Below are 17,351 nucleotides of genomic sequence, written 5' to 3'. Positions count from 1 at the left end.
CAACGCAGGTCAATAGAGTGGTCAAGAAGGCATACGGCATGCTTTCCTTCATCGGACGGGGTATTGAGTACAAGAGTTGGCAGGTCATGTTACAGTTGTATAGGACTTTGGTTCAGCCACATTTGGAATACTGCGTGCAGTTCTGGTCGCCACATTACCAAAAGGATGTAGATGCTTTGGAGAGAGTGCAGAGGAGGTTCACCAGGATGTTGCCTGGTATGGAAGGCGCTAGCTATGAAGAGAGGTTGAGTAGATTTGGATTATTTTCATTAGACAGACGGAGGTTGAGGGGGGACCTGATTGAGGTGTACAAAATCATGAGAGGTATAGACAAGGTGGATAGCAAGAAGCTTTTTCCCAGAGTGGGGGATTCAATTACTAGGGGTCACGAGTTCAAAGTGAGAGGGGAAAAGTTTAGGGGGGATATGCGTGGAAAGTTCTTTACGCAGAGGGTGGTGGGTGCCTGGAATGCGTTGCCAGCGGAGGTGGTAGACGCGGGCACGATAGCGTCGTTTAAGATGTATCTAGACAGATACATGAATGGGCAGGAAGCAGAGATACAGACCCTTAGAAAATAGGTGACATGTTTAGCTAGAGGATCTGGATCGGCGCAGGCTTGGAGGGCCAAAGGGCCTGTTCCTGTGCTGTAATTTTCTTTGTTCTTTGTTCCTCTGCTGCAATGCGTGGGTTCCTCATAGGCGTCAGTAGCCATGTCTTCAATAGGTAGCCCTTGTCCCCGAGAATCCATCCCTGCAGGCGAGCAGGGGGCCTGAAAAGTTGTGGCATCTGGGGCTGTCGAAGTAACGTGGCTGCTTTCTGGGAAGCGGGCACACACCTGCAGAATGTCCTTCCAGTGTTCACAGACAGGTTGTATGTTTAGCAAATGGAAGCCCTTCCTGTTGATGAAGGCCGCTGGCCACATACATCCATGACACCTTGCATCTGAGGGAATCTAACCATGGCCCTGAAGCCGACAGCCCTCTCAGCCTGACTGTCAGGGTCGTGGTCAGCACATAGTCGCCAGGCCTCTTGAACAGGATATTGGACACCTCCTAGATGCAGTGATGGGCTGCTGCCAAGGGGATCACACACATGTCCCCAGTGGATCTCTGGAAAGAGCCAGACGTGTGGAAATCAAGCACCGCGGTGATCTTCAGGGCCACGGGCATTGGGTATCTAACAAAGCCCATGGGTCACAGCTTGTCCTGCAGCATGACACATAAAGAGGTGATGATTTCCCTGGAGATCCGCAGTCTTCACTGACACTGATGCTATGACATTTACAGGTAGTTAAGGCAAGTCCAGTACACTCTCTGGTGTGATAGGCCCTTCTTGGCATGGCCGGCTGCTGCCGCTCCCCTATTGAGCTTCACCAGCGTGCCCAGCCAGATCCTGGCCCTCCCTCCCTCTGAGCCTTTGCTGCGCGGCATGGGATCCACAAAGACTGAGTGTATGAGAAACATGCCATTCGGTTTCTGCCCCTCCCATGTGCTGTCCTTGGAGAGACAATCTTGCCTTCTGACCTTCCCGTCGATACTCCCCTTTGAAGAGGCTAATGATCCTCAGCACCCGAGACAGTACCCATGTTTGCAGCTAGTCCAGCACTGCAGGCCAGTAATGGCCTCCACTCCCCCCTCTTCCTTTATCCACTGTTCCCCATAGCTGCCTTCCCGTGGCGCCACTTTTAAACAGCAGGGGATCTGAGTGCCATTGACGAAATTTGAACCCCCTATAAAATTGGTTTCAATCCAAAGCAAATGCATTCTAACTAGCTGTTCACCAATTCAAATTGCAGTCCCCCACGTCATGGTGGCAACGCCACTTTGGAGCTTTCCCGCCGCTGACAAAATCCGGAACCGACGTCATGTTGTCGGGTTTCCAACTGAGCATGTCCACCCCCATTTTTCAGTCCCCTACACCTCCAATCCTGCTCCTACTGACCAGATAAAATCCAGCCCTTAGTGTGCAGTGTTACTTTTTATGCCCCAACAATATCCTGACTATAGTGCTGAAGATTTGTGCTTTAACACTAACCGCTTCTCTAGATAAGTTGTTCCAGTACAACTGCAACACTGGCTTCAACCTGACAAAATGAAACATTGCCCAGGTATGTCCTGTCCACAAAAAGCAAGACAAATCCAATCCGGTCAATTATCGCCCCATCAGTCTACTCTCAATCATCAGCAAAGTGATGGAAGATATCCTTGATACTGCTACCAAGCAGCACTTACGCAGCAATAAATTTTTTTAAATGACTAGCATTTATATAACACTGTTCATGACCACCGGCTGCCTCAAATGGCTTTACAGCCAATTTTTGAAGTGCAGTCACTGTTGTAATGTAGGAAACGCAGCAGTTAATTTACACACAGCAAGCTTCCACAAACAGCAAAATGATAATGACCAGATAATCAGTTTCTGTTTTGTTGAGTAAGGGATAAATATTGGCCAGGACACCAGGGATATCTGCCCCACTCTTGTTTGAAGTAAGGCCATGGGATCTTTTATGTAGAGAGGGCAGAGGGGGTCTCAGTTTAATGGCTCATCCAAAAGACAGCACCTCCAACAGTGCAGCATTCCCTCAATACTACACTGGAGTGTCCTGGCGTGGGACTTGAACCAAAAACCTTCTGACTGAGGGTGCTACCAACTAAGCCACTGCTGACATATGCTCACCTAAGCTCAGTTTCAGTTGCGCTAGGACCACCCGGCTCCAGAACTCATTACAGCCTTGGTCCAAACAAGGAGAAAAGAGCTGAATTTCAGAGGTGAGGTGAGAGTGACTGTCCTTGACATCAAGGCAGCATTTGACCGAGTATGGCACCAAGAAGCCCTGGTAAAATTGCAATTAATGGGAATCGGGGGAAAAAATCTCCACTGGCTGGGCGAACACCTAGCACAAAGGAAGACAGTTGTGGTATAAAAACAGCAAGTGCTGGAAATACTCAGCAGGTCAGGCTGCATCTGTGAAAAGAGAAGCAGAGTTAATGTTTCAGGTCTGTGACCTTTCATCAGAACTGGTGAACTGATGAAAGGTCACAGAACTGAAACGTTAACTCTGCTTCTCTCTTCACAGGTGCTGCCTGACCTGCTGAGTATTTCCAGCACTTTCGGTTTTTATTTCAGATTTCGAGCATCTGCAGTATTTTGCTTTTAAGATGATTGTGGTTGTTGGAAGCCAATCATCTCAGTTGCTCAGCTGCTCATCTCAGTTGCTTCATCAATGACCTTCTCTCTTTCATAAGGTCAGAAGTGGGAATGTTCGCTGATGATTGCACAATGCTCAGTACCATTAATGACTCCTTAGATACTGAACCAGTCCGTGCCCACATGCAGCAATGCCTGGACAATATCCAGGCTTGGGCTGATAAGTGCCAAGTCACATTCTCGCCACACAAGTGCCAAACAATGCCCACCTCCAACAAGAGAGAATCTAACCATCTTCCCTTGACATTACCATCACTGAATCCCCCACCATCAACATCCTGGGGGTTACCATTGATCAGAAACTTAAGTGGACCAGCCGTATGAATACTGTGGCTACAAAAGCAGGTTAGAAGCTGGGAATTCTGTGGTGAGTAACTCACCACTTGACTCTGCAAAGCCAGTCCACCATCTACAAGGCACAAGTCAGGAGTGTGATGGAATACTCTCCACTTGCCTGGATGGGTGCAGCTCCAACAACACTCAAGAAGCTCAACACAATCCAGGACAAAGCAGTCCACTTGATTGGCACCCCATCCACCACCTTAAAAATTCACTCCCTCCACCACCAGCGCACAGTGGCAGCAGTGTGTACCACATACAAGATGCATTGCTGCAACTCACCAAGGTTCGTCCAAAGCACCTGCAAAATCTGTGATCTTTACCACCTAGAAGGACAAGTACAGCAGACATATGGGAACACCACCATCTGTAAGCTCCCCTCCAAGTAACATACCATCCTGACTTGGAAATATATCACCATATCACCATTCTTTTACTGTCAGTGGCTCAAATTCCTGGAAGTCCCTACCTAACAGCACTGTGGGAATACCTTCACTCCACTGATTGAACAGTTCAAGGCAGCAGCTTAACTTTCTCAAGAGTGGCGCAATGGTTAGCACTGCAGCCTCACAGCTCCAGTAACCCAGGTTTGGTTCTGGGTACTGCCTGTGCGGAGTTTGCAAGTTCTCCCTGTGACTGTGTGGGTTTCCTCCCACAGCCAAAGACTTGCAGGTTGATGGGTAAACTGGCCATTGTAAATTGCCCCTCGTGTAGGTAGGTGGTAGGAGAATTGTAGGGATGTGGTCGGGAATATGGGATTAATGTAGGATTAGTATAAATGGGTGGTTGATGGTCAGCACAGACTCGGTGGGCCGAAGGGCCTGTTTCAGTGCTGTATGACTCTATAACAATCTAAGGGCAATTAGGGATGGACAATAAATGCTGGCTTAATCAGCAATGCCCATTTGCCATGAATGAATTAAAAATGCCCTCTCACCCCAAAATTTCATCCTCACAACAGACACCTGAGTCTGCAAGGCCTTTTCTACACTTTTACAACAGATTATTGTGACTACCTTACTTTGGATTACTCTCCTGGGAAAATCCCAACTCACCCAAGATCCAGGTAAGCTTTTGATAAAGAGCATGACATAACAAAACTGAAAACCCTTGCCACGTAATGAGGCTCATAGTACTGCAGGTGCTAGTGCTTTGAACGCCCTGAAATCAAAAAATTGCTCAGACTGTGTTTCCGGCCACTTCTGGCATGGTCTGCATGTGCGCACAGTACATCATGTCAGTGAATGTCCACCATCTTGGCCAGCAGGGAGGATGCCTTCATTCTGAGCCCATCGGCCTTTCCTGTCATCTTTGGGCCTAAAGACGAACCAGAGGCTGGCTGCTCGGAGACAAAAAATATCCTCTGTACATGTGGCAATTGTGGACATATAATGAGATCTATGGAGCTACCAGAATCATTATGGAGCAGACCATTGGCGTGCTAAAGCAACGCTTCCGATGCCTGGACTACTCAGGGGGATGCCTCCTGTATATGCCCGGGTCACGTTTGTGGTGGACTGCTGCGTCTTTCACAAAATCGCCATCGTGAGGGTGCAGCCATTGCCACTAGGAATCCTGAGGGAGAAGGAGAAAGAGGAGGAATTGTGGAGGCATCCGTGACACCTTTATTCTGGATGGGTGGTCCACGAGTGCCCGCTGAGACTCCATTTCCCATTGGACAACTTCCTTTCACCACCACAGCTCCACAATTCTCTAACTCACCATTCATTTGGGACACCCTATCAGTGTCCCATTGGCCAACATCCTCCAATAAAAGGCACCAACAATAAACTTTCCATAAAATCTTTATTCAATAAACACATCCACTTATAAAAGCAGAAATAAAGTATTCACCCTTGTGGATTCCCTTAGAGCCTTTCTTGCAGATGCCTTTGCCTGGCCTAGTGCTCCTACGCAGTGCTACCCCAATGGATGCAGCATGGCTGGCGGAAAGTTGCTGACTTGCAGTGGGGGAGGCTGCAGATGGCCTTGCAGAGAAAATTCCAGCAGCTCTGGGTGTTGAGAGCCCAGCATGGGACTGCACCTCCTTGGCATGGGAGGCTGCAGTTTGAGCTGTCTGGCTGACAGGCAACAACAAGGGCACTGGCAGAGTGGCAGTCGTAGGAGAACGAATGTTGTCATCATGAGAAAGGACAGCAGGTTCATGCTCCACGGAGCCACTGTCACTCACCTGGCCTCTGCAATCTTAGTAATCTGTTGGAGGGCAGGTTGCTGGACAGCTGTGAGAGCCTGCATGCCCTTTGAGCACTGAAATACACAGCCATGGTGGCAGCAGTCTGAGCCTGCATGGCAGCAAGCACAGATCTCATGACCTCAGTCTGAGCTTCTACTGCAGGACTGAGACACTGGGTGAATTTTGCCTGTGCTGCAATGGAAACAAAAACAACCACCTCTAGACACACATCATGGCTGGATCTGCAGGTGCTGTTATGGAGTTGGCCACCACTTCCACGGTGGAAAGGCTGGCCTGCAAGCTCTGCACAATGCCCTCTGCCACTTTGGCACTGGATTCCTCCATGCTCCTTGACAGTGACAGGAGGTTCTCTGGCAGGCCTGCTAATGCACCAAGCATCCCCATCAGCATTTTCCTGAAGGCTACCCCATCGGTCTTCATGAGTTCCCTTTAGCAGAACTCATCGATGACCTCACCCTCCGGTGAGCTTGCACACAAGCTATCCTCTCACTCTGGCCTGGCTGTAGCCCATTCATGCTCAGTGACTCACCACTTGCAGATCTGGACTCTACACTAGCCTCTAAAGTATGCACAGTGCCATTATCTGAGCTAGGGGCTGTGAGTGTCAGATCATGTGATGATGCTTCTTCATCAGTGGTGTAGTGTTCCTCTCTCTCTTCCTCTTGAGGATGGGAATGCAGCAGTTCTAGGGTGTCTGAAAGCAGAAAATCAGAAGGGAAGCGTTGGGGTCAGGGGATGGGAGGGTAGGGAGGAAAGCAAGAGGTCCATGATCACACCATCAGCAGCTTGTTCATTGTGCCAGACAGCAGGATGAGGGCGAGGTGGGAGTTGAGACGGGGCGTAAGACAGGAACATACAATCATCCTGAATGCTCTGGGTGATGCCAGGTACTACAGGCTTTGTTGCAGCAGGCTCTATGATGCGCAGCACCATCTCCTTCATCGGGCTCAGGATGATAGTCTGCCTGTCCCCTGCCAGTTCGGCTTTGCTGTCTTCTATTGTGGGCAACCTTATTCTGCAAGAGAGAGAGAGAAGAATGACAGTGATTGTGTTGCACTTTGTTTTGTCACGCAAGGAGAAATTATGAACTATAAAATGAACTGATTAATTGAACTCAAAATAGACACCTTTGGCTGCAAAGCAAGATGGAGTAATAGGTTAGGTGACCTCTCCTGTACTGCCAGTATACATGGTAATTGCTGAAACCCTGAACAAATTGTCATATCTGGTCAAATGTTGAAGAAAGCATTAGAAATGTAAATGACCCATAAATGTTAATGGCTACTCCTCTTCAACAAGTTGGGTTCTCAATGACTTTGCAGACATAGAGACTCCAGATTCAAACTTAGAATAATGGGTGTGATAAAGCACCACTTTATCAAGATGGTATTGAGATGAACAACATCCAAACCCATTGTCTAACAATGGCCACATCATCAAGCATCGTTTATAAAAACACAATAGGAGAGAAACTTGTGCTACCTGATGAAACCATGGCTGGAATTTTAAGTTGAGTGGAAGCCCCGCCCACCGGCCAAAAAGTTTGGGCGAGCCCACCTCTGCTGAGCCTGGGGAGCCACGCCAGGATTTTACAGTCCCCAAGACCTTAATTGGCCTTGTGCGGGACTTCCACCTCTTCGATGCAAGAAGTCCGCCCAATAGAGCTGCTGGGATCGGTGGCAGGAACTGCACCCAGCCGTTGGAAGCAAGAGGAAGGACACAAGGTAAGTTTTTGGAGCCTCGCCAGGGCCTGGATTTTCTCCAGAAGGGGAATCAGTTGTAGGGTGGGGGGAGGGGTGTTGTGCGGTGGGAGCAGCTGGGGCTTTTCGGTGATGGCCCTTCATGGGACACAGGGTGCCCAATCAGGAGGGCACCCCCCAGCCCGCAAGAAGGCCGCCAAGTTTTACCTTATGGTATTATTGGGGCCTTTGCCATCCAGCCGCTGAGGGTAAAACACCAGCGGCGGCAGGAGAAGGCCCTTAAGTGGCTGTTAATTGGCCACTTAAGGGCCTTGATTGGCCTGGGGCAGGCAGACCAATTCTCGCCGCCATCGCCCCATGTAAAATTGTAACCGGGGTGGGAAGGCATTGGAAATGGCCCCCCACCTCTCACTCAATTTTACGGCCCGTCCCGACACCAGCCTATTTGTTGGGGGGCCATAAAATTCCAGCCCAAGTCTCTCCTAAGGAATTTTGATAAGAGAAATTTTCTTGCACAGAAATCCAGAAAGCCAGAAGGAAGAGAGAGATCCATCCCAGAAAAAAGGACCCTGCCAGAATACCATCTTTAAACTACCTAGAGGCAGAGACAAAATGTGACCTTTGAAACTCCCTATCTGAGAAATGGTAACAGGATCTTCGCCATTAAACTGTGACTGAGATTCAATCAATGAGGTCTATATCCAAAGCATCTGTCCACCTGAGACTTTCCAAAATTTGACGTCAGTGAACCAGGAGAAAGGAAAAACAGCTCTGCACTGTTTTAAAATTTTTTCTCCCAGGGGAACAAACAATGTTTCACAACAAACTGTATTTAAAACCATCAGACCTAAATGCATGTTATCTTTTCATCTCTATCTTTTCCTGTGTGTGTGAATATGTGTGTGTGTGTGTGTGTGTGTGTGTGTGTGAATGGGTGAGGATGCGAATATTTTCGGGTATTGTTTCATAAACATTTATCTTTCTCTAAACCAATGAGAGAATCTGTAATTTGTCTGTTTATTAACCATTAAAGCATTCAAGGGTTAAAACACAGGCCAGAATGTTACCTTGCGGCGGTAGCCCCGCCCACCTGCAAAAAAATCAGGGACATGCCCCACCTCCACTGGGCCTGGAAGCCACACTTTACATGGCCCAGGCCCTTAATTGGCCTAGGCCAGGACTCTGTCCCTCTGAAGCAAAATGTCCGATCTCAAAGAGCTGTCAGCCAATCAGAGGCTGGCAGCTTTCAGTTCCAGCAGTGACAGTGAGAGCGGTGGCCACTGGGAGCGGTGGCCACAGTTGGGACTGCACCCAGTGAGTGGAGCCAGCCTGGAAGCCAGCCTAAAGCAGGTGAGTGTGGGTTGGGCCTTGCCGGGACAATTGGCTGGGCCCCGGCGAGGGGGATGGGGTCAGAATGTAGGGCGGGGAGGGTAGTTTTAGGGGGAATGGACCGTGTTGCTGTGGGGCGCCCTCTGTGGGGCACAGGGAGTCTGATCAGGAGGGGCTCCCCCCAGCTGGAAAGCAGGCAACCAGGTATTACTAGGAAGCCTCCTCAGGTGCCAAAGTGCCCGTTCGCCGCTGGTAATATGCCAGCGGCGGCGAGTGGAGGCCATTAAGTGGTAATTAATTGGCCACTTACGGGCTTCAATTGGCCTGGGGTGGACGGGCCACCTCCCCCACCACTGGTAAAATAGCAGTGTGACGGGTAGGTGACGGGAACAGCAACCCTCGCCTCCCAGCCCACTTCCAGGGGGGACGTAAAATTCTGGCCACTGTCTTCGGTCAGTTAAGAGGTGAAAAGGGAAACCACCCCTATCATTTCCCACCTGTCCGTAACAGATTGGGGGCTCGTGAGCCGGGATTTGAAACATTGGATTAAATGAGTTATTGAGAAGCGGGAGGCAAACTGATCATAAATTGTAAAAAAAATCAGCAGATTTTGTCGTATTATTTTTACTGTGCTAAAACACTTAAGATATGGCCACATTCGACACCAAAGCATTTGTAGAACAGGGTGAATTATCATGGGATGCATTGAGTCTATTAAATATTGAAGAGTTCAAAGCTGTAGCCACCCAGTGGGAGTCAATTTAAGGATGAAAGCAAGAAAGCATGAGATCCTTAAAAAGATAGCGAGTTGTTTTATGTTGTCTGAGAACCAGAAGAAACAGGCATGGAACCTGAGTCTGACAAAGTAGCCTTGGCTAGAATTCAACTGGAATTAACGTTTATAAAGGTGTCAGCTTTGTTAGCACTCTTATCTCTGAGTCAGAAGGTTTTGAGTTCAAGCCAAACTGCAGAGACTTGAGCACATAATCTAGGCTGACACTTCACTGGAGTACTGAGGGAGCAGGACTACCTTTCAGACCAGAGGTTTGGCTGAGTGTCTGCCCTCTCAGGTGGATGTAAGAGATTCCATGACATTTTTCAAAGACATTTTTTTTTTATTCATTCATGGGATGTAGGCGTCGCTGGCCAGGCCAGCATTTATTGCCCATCCCTAATTACCCTTGAGAAGGTGGTGGTGAGCTGCAATCCATGTGAGGTAGGTAGACCCACAGTGCTGTTAGGAAGGGAGTTCCAGGATTTTGACCCAGCGACATGAAGGAACGGCGATATAGTTCCAAGTCAGGATGGTGTGTGACTTGGAGGGGAACTTGCAGGTGGTGGTGTTCCCATGCATTTTCTGCCCTTGTCCTTCTAGTTGGTAGAGGTCGCGGGTTTGGAAGGTGCTGTTTAAGGAGCCTTGGTGCGTTTCTGCAGTGCATCTTGTAGATGGTACACACTGCTGCCACTGTACATCGGTGGAGGAGGGAGTGAATGTTTGTAGATGGGGTGCCAATCAAGCGAGCTGCTTTGTCCTGGATGGTGTCGAGCTTCTTGAGTGTTGTTGGAGCTGCACCCATCCGGGCAAGTGTTCCATCACACTCCTGACTTGTGCCTTGTAGATGGTGGACAGGTTTTGGGGAGTCAGGAGGTGAATTACTCGCCTCAGGATTCCGAGCCTCTGACCTGCTCTTGTAGCCATAGTATCTATATAGCTACTCCAGTTCAGTTTCTGGTCAATGGTAGCCCCAGGATGTTGATAGTGGGGGATTCAGCGATGGTAATGCCATTGAATGTCAAGGGGAGGTGGTTAGATTCTCTCTTGTTGGAGATGGTCATTGCCTGGCACTTGTGTGGCACGTATGTTACTTGCCACTTATCAGTCCAAGCCTGGATATTGTCCCGGTCTTGCTGCATTTCTACATGGACTGCTTCAGTATCTGAGGAGTCACTAATGGTGCTGAACATTGTGCAATCATCAGCGAACATCCCCACTTCTGACCTTATGATTGAAGGAAGGTCATTGATGAAGCAGCTGAAGATGGACATTACCCTGAGGAACTCCTGCAGTGATGTCCTGGAGCTCAGATGATTGACGTCCAACAATCACAACCATCTTTCTTTGCGTTAGGTATGACGCCAGCCAGCGAGAGTTTTCCCCCTGATTCCCATTGACTCCAGTTTTGCTAGGGCTCCTTGATGCCATACTCAGTCAAATGCTGCCTTGATGTCAAGGGCAGTCACTCTCACATCACCTCTTGAGTTCAGCTCTTTTGTCCATGTTTGAACCAAGGCTGTAATGAGGTCAGGAGCTGACTGGCCCTGGCGGAACCCAAACTGAGCGTCACTGAGTAGTTATTGCTGAGCAAGTGCCACTTGACGGCACTGTTTATGACACCTTCAATCACTTTATTGATGATTGAGAGTAGGCTGATAGGGCAGTAATTGGCCAGGTTGGACTTGTCCTGCTTTTTGTGTACAGGACATACCTGGGCAATTTTCCACATTGCCGGGTAGATGCCAGTGTTGTAGCTGTACTGGAACAGCTTGGCTAGGGGCACGGCAAGTTCTGGAGGACAAGTCTTCAGTACTATTGCTGGAATATTGTCAGGACCCATAGCCTTTGCAGTATCCAGTGCCTTCAGTCGTTTCTTGATATCACACGGAGTGAATCGAATTGGCTGAAGTCCAATCTGTGATGCTGGAGACTTCAGGAGGAGGCCGAGATGGATCATCAACTCGGCACTTCTGGCTGAAGATTGTTGCAAATGTTTCAGCCTTGTCTTTCGCACTGATGTGCTGGGCTCCCCCATCATTGAGGATGGGGATATTTGTGGAGCCACCTCCTCCAGTTAGTTGTTTAATTGTCCACCACCATTCACGACTGGATGTGGCAGGACTGCAGAGCTTATATCTGATCCGTTGGTTAAGGGATCGCTTAGCTCTGTCTATCGCTTGCTGCTTATGCAGTTTGACGCGCAGATAGTCCTCTGTTGTAGCTCCTCCAGGTTGACACCTCATTTTGAGGTTTGCCTGGTGCTGCTCCTGGCATGCCCTCCTGCACTCTTCATTGAACCAGGGTTGGTATCCTGGTTACAGATTGTGGTTGAGTACAATTCTGCTGCTGCTGATGGCCCACTGCACCTCATGGATGCCCAGTTTTGCAATGCTAGATATGTTTGAAATCTATCCCATTTAGCATGGTGGTAGTGCCACACAACACGAAGGAGGGTATCCTCAATGTGAAGGCGGGACTTCGTCTCCACAACGACTGTGCGGTGGTCACTCCTGCCAATATTATCATGGACAGCTGCATCTGCGGCAGGCCGATTGGTGAAGGCGAGGTCAAGTATGTTTTCCTCTCTTGTTGGTTCCCTCACCACCTGCCGTATACCCAGTCTAGCAGATATGTCCTTTAGGACTCGGCCAGCTCAGTAAGTAGTGGTGCTACCGAGCCACTGTTGGTGATGGACATTGAAGTCCCTCACCCAGAGTACATTCTGTGCCCTTGCCACCCTCAGTGCTTCCTCCAAGTGCTGTTCAACATGGAGGAGTACTGACTCATCAGCTGAGGGAGGGCGATAGGTGGTAATCAGCAGGAGGTTTTCTTGTCCATGTTTGACCTGATGCCATGAGACTTCATGGGGTCCAGAGTCATTGTTGAGGACTCCCAGGGCAACTCCCTCCCTCCTGTATACCACTGTGCCACCACCTCTGGTGGGTCTGTCCTGCTGGTGTGACAGGACATACCCGGGGATGGTGATGGCAGTGTCTGGGACATTGTTTGTCAGGTATGATTCCATGAGTATGACTACGTCAGGCTGTTGCTTGACTTGTCTGTTAGACAGCTCTTCCAACTTTGGCACAAGCCCTCAGATGTTAGTAAGGAGGACTTTGCAGGGTCGACAGGGCTGGGTTTGCCGTTGTCATTTCCGGTGCCGTGGTCGATGCCGGGTGGTCCTTCAGTTTCATTTCTTTTTATTGACTTTGTAGCGGTTCGATATGACTGAGTGACTTGCTAGGCCATTTCAGAGGGCATGTAAGAGTCAACCACATTGCTGTGGGTCTGGAGACACATGTAGGTCAAACCAGGTAAGGACAGCAGATTTCCTTCCCTAAAGGACACTAGTGATCCAGATGGGGTTTTACACTAATGGTTTCATGGTCATCATTAGACTAGCTTTTTAATTCCAGATTTATTAATTGAATTCAAATTCAACCTTCTGCTGTGGTGGGATTTGAACCCATGTACCCAGAACAATACCCTGGGTCTCTGGGTTACTAGTCCAGTGACAATATCAGTACGCCACCGCCTCCCCAATGGGAGCAATCATGTTGTACAGGCCAATGCTTAGCCCTCAACCAAAAACACTAAATCAGATTATCTGCTCACTTATCTCATTGCTGCTTCTTAACATCTCATTCCAAAAGACTGCATCTCCAACAGTGCAAAAGTCCCTCAGCACTACATAGATGTCAGCCAGGATTACATGCTTAAATCTCTGGGCTAGGGCTTGAACTCAAAACCCTGACTCTAAAGCACAAGTGCTACCTCTGGGACAAAGCTGACACAAGTCTTCAGGGGTTCTCCATGCATGTAATTTTCAGCACTAGGGCCTGGTATGCCAGGCAATTATGACCAATCTTGGGAAAACCTGTGAAATCATTCTAGTGCAATATCAGCAATCATTAAACTCACTGCTCCTGGTCTCATCACTAAATTGTTCACATCAGGAAATTCATCCTAACATGCATTATGCTGCTAATTTGCAACACTTGTTTATAAAACAAATCTAATATGTTTTTCATTCAGTTCTGTTCGCAGTAGTAATGCTACAGCTAATTTAACTTGTCTGTACATGTAGTACAGAGCAATTTATTTTCTTTTCAAGATTGGCTGAATTTTTGTGCTTATGAACATGACGAATGACAGTGCAATAAATGGAATATTTTCCACTTTCACAGCTTAAGCTCTCCCTAGCTAGATACAGCACAGTTTAAGCACATTGTAGAGATTCCCTCTTCACATCGCTTTGTATGCTGGCATTAATGTCACTTATACATCGATGCCATAAGCTTTGTCCTGCAGGTGCCAGATAAGACAAGTTGATTGGATCCTCTGTGTAATATTAGTAATAACAATAAAATGGAGGGATTTGGATATAAGGGCCGAGAAATTGGATTGCACTTGAATTGGGGTGCGATCCCAGGGATATTTTATTGTGTGTTTTCAATATAAGAGCAATGTTAGGTACAGCATTGTTTAAGCACATTAAAGATATTCCCTCTCTATCTCTTTGCCTTTTTGTACACTGGCATTAATGTCACTTACATATTTTGCTCATAATATTAGCCACCACCCCTGTGCTCTCTGATCTACATTGGCTCTCAGTCTGGCAATGTCATGATTAAAAAAATTCTCATCCTTGTTTTTAAATCCTTCCTTGGCCCCATCCCCCTCTATCTCTGTAACATCCTCTAACCTTGCAACCCTTCGAAATCTATGATTCCCTTCAATTTTGGCCTCTTGCGCATCTCCGATTTTACTGCTCCACCATTGGCATTTTTTAGCTGCCAAGACTCGAAGCTCTGGAATTTCCTCCCTAAACCTCTCCACATCTCTACCCCCTCTCCTCCTTTAAGATGGTCCTTAAAATCCACCTTTTGGATCAAGCTTTTGATCACCTATCCTAATAGCTCCTCATGTATTTCGATGTCAAATTTTGTTTGATAACACTCCTGTGAAGCACTCTGGGATATTTTACTATATAAATGCAAGCTGTTGTCATGTATATCCCTCTGGAACTGCTTTTGTATTTACAGATTGTACAGGAGGGAATCAGAGGAGACATGCCAGACAGGGCTGTCGGCACAGTAGTGGATTATTTAGGACCTGCTCCCATGTGTAGAGAGGCAAACAAAGAAACAGTCATGTGGAGATGGGGTGAGGGGCTAAATTGGATAGTTCCTGAAAATTAGTGCAGGGATCGCAATGTGTGATTACCCTGCACCCATCTTCATGCCTGCTCATTGAAATGATTGCTGTGTGTAGCCAGAGCTAACTACATTGTTCATTGGCTATATGCATCAACAGGGGCCCAATATCATTACTTGCCATCACTACTTGCAGTATTAGGGGTTTGAAAGGTCTGGGACAGTGTGAGTAATACCTCCCACTATGATGATGCAAAAGATCACATGAGAGAGAGACTTGAGAAGAAGAAGAAGCATCATGACCATCAGAGGAGTTAGACATGCTTAAGTAAAGTGGATATAGTTCCTGAAATGTAATAAACTAGTTATTGTTAAAACTTACTGAAGATTCAGAAATCTCTCCTGGCTAAAGCAGCCAACCATACAATACTACTTCATGCTAGCTTGCACTGCTTAAATTTAGCCTGTACCTCTTAAAGGGAAGAGTGCATTGTGGCTGCTGGAGATGTTGAGATCACTTAGAATTGTGCAGTGCAACAAACAACAATAGCTGACCATGGGAGAGAGCAAGCCCAAGGTTTTCTGATGCTGCACTGGAGGTCTTGGTGGAGCAGGTGGAAAGGAAGAGAGATGTACCCAATCTGCAGGGGGCAGGAGGCACTCCAGATACAAGATGAGAAGGCAATGGGAGCAGATAGCCATGGAGGTCAATTCAAGGAGTCAACCCTCAAGGAACTGAATGCGGTGCTGCCAGAAGTTTAATGCCCTCACACGAGTGGTCAAGTTCAGTGAATGCATCTTTAAATGCCATATCCTGCCAACTGCACCATTAGCCTGAGACACAGCTCCATTAACCACACCTTCATGATTCACCTACCAACAATCTCTACCAATCAAGATTCATATTGAACATTCATATACTTCACCTCACCCTCACACATTTTGCACTTTTGCAAGCATTACACCCACATCTCACAGCTTGCACCTACTGCCAGCTATTGAACCATGACAACCACATTACCCAAACATATTGCATGACACTCACCGACACGCTTCCGTCTCTCTTGCAGGAGAAGGTGGTGTATGACTGAAGACAGCAGGAATTAACCAGAGGGGGAGAAATGCACCTACATGTTCTAACCCCTATGGGTGAGGCGATACTGACCATGATCAGAAGGGCCATTGCTGAGGCTGAATCCATTGAACAGGACATTATCCTCACACATACCACTTCCCCTCATCCCACATCTCTTCTGACTTACCAACTGCAGATGGTATAAGCATGCACTTCCTACTTTCCTCTCTCTACTCACCACAACCTTACACTTGTCCATTTCTCTTTTCAGATACCCAGGAACTGCAATCTGCCCATGTGGGGGTGGGGGGGGTGGTGCGGGGAGGGGGAAGACCAAGAAGGCAGTGATAATGAAGATATGACATTGCCTGATTTCACACTTGCCCTCAGCAGCTCAGATACTGCTGCTGCACATGCTTTAGACTATAGCATAGATGTGGAATCTGCACATGGTGAGACACCAGGCACAATAGTGCAGTTGAAAGCTCACTGGAGTTTGCTGTCATAGAAGCTCGGACTACTACCATCATGGCTATGGATATCAGTGTTCAAAGGGACTTGCAGGGTCTCACAGAAGTCCAGCAATCTATCCAACAGGTTACGAGGATTGCTGAGGCACTTCCCCGTGGGAATGGCAGTGGCCCCATGGAGCACAAATCTGCTGTCTTCTCTCAGGGTGACAGCAGCTGTGATCCCATCACTGATATTCCATCAGTGCCCTTATTGTTACCTGTCAGGCAGCCAGTCCAGATTACAATCACCCATACCACGATGGTGCAGTCTGAAGCAGGTCTTCTAGGACCTGAGCTGCTCGAAGTCCTCCTGCAAGGTCATCTTCAGTCTCCCCCACTGAAAGTCAGCAGTCTTCTATCAGCCACGCTGCAGCCATTGGGGTAGCAATGTGTAGGAGCACAAGGTCACGAAAATGCATCCGGAAGACAGGTACTAAGGGAATGGACAAGGGTGATTAGTTTGATGTATTTATGCAAAATGGCATGGTTTGATTCATAAATTGGGTGTGGAATATTTGTTTTATGGTGTCTTTTATTTTTGCATTATGGACAAGAGGACTCTGTTATGGTCAGAGGCAGAGGGAAGGGAAGGTGTGGGACTGTTAATATCTGGTTAACTGGGTTGAGGTTACTGGTATCGCACTTGAATCAGTTCTTCACATACAGCTTGGGTCGAAAGGGATTGTCCAGATTACAGCCTTCCTTCGCTTCCTCTTCTATGTCCTCCTTTTCCTCCTCATGCTGCTAGGTGGTGGTAAACACTGTTACCTCATGATACCAAGGCTGTATATCATGCAGCATACCACCATGGATCTTGAGGCAGGTTCAGCCAAGTACTGCAGAATTCCTCCAGAGCAGTCCTGGCAATGGAATCTTTGCTTCAGCACATCAATGATGTGCTCACTCTGATTTCTGGTGCCAAGTTTGCTCTCACTTTATGCATGCTGCACACATGTCTGTGGATTGCAAACCGGAGTCATGGGCTGGAATTTTATGTTAGGCAGGAGGCCCCACCCACTGGCAGAAAAGTCGCCAGTGAGCCT

Source organism: Heterodontus francisci, chromosome 2, assembly GCF_036365525.1.
Source record: "Heterodontus francisci isolate sHetFra1 chromosome 2, sHetFra1.hap1, whole genome shotgun sequence".
NCBI classification, from domain to species: Eukaryota; Metazoa; Chordata; class Chondrichthyes; order Heterodontiformes; family Heterodontidae; genus Heterodontus; species Heterodontus francisci.
The sequence above is the reverse complement of the archived record's forward strand: the minus strand, read 5'-3'. Positions refer to the sequence as shown.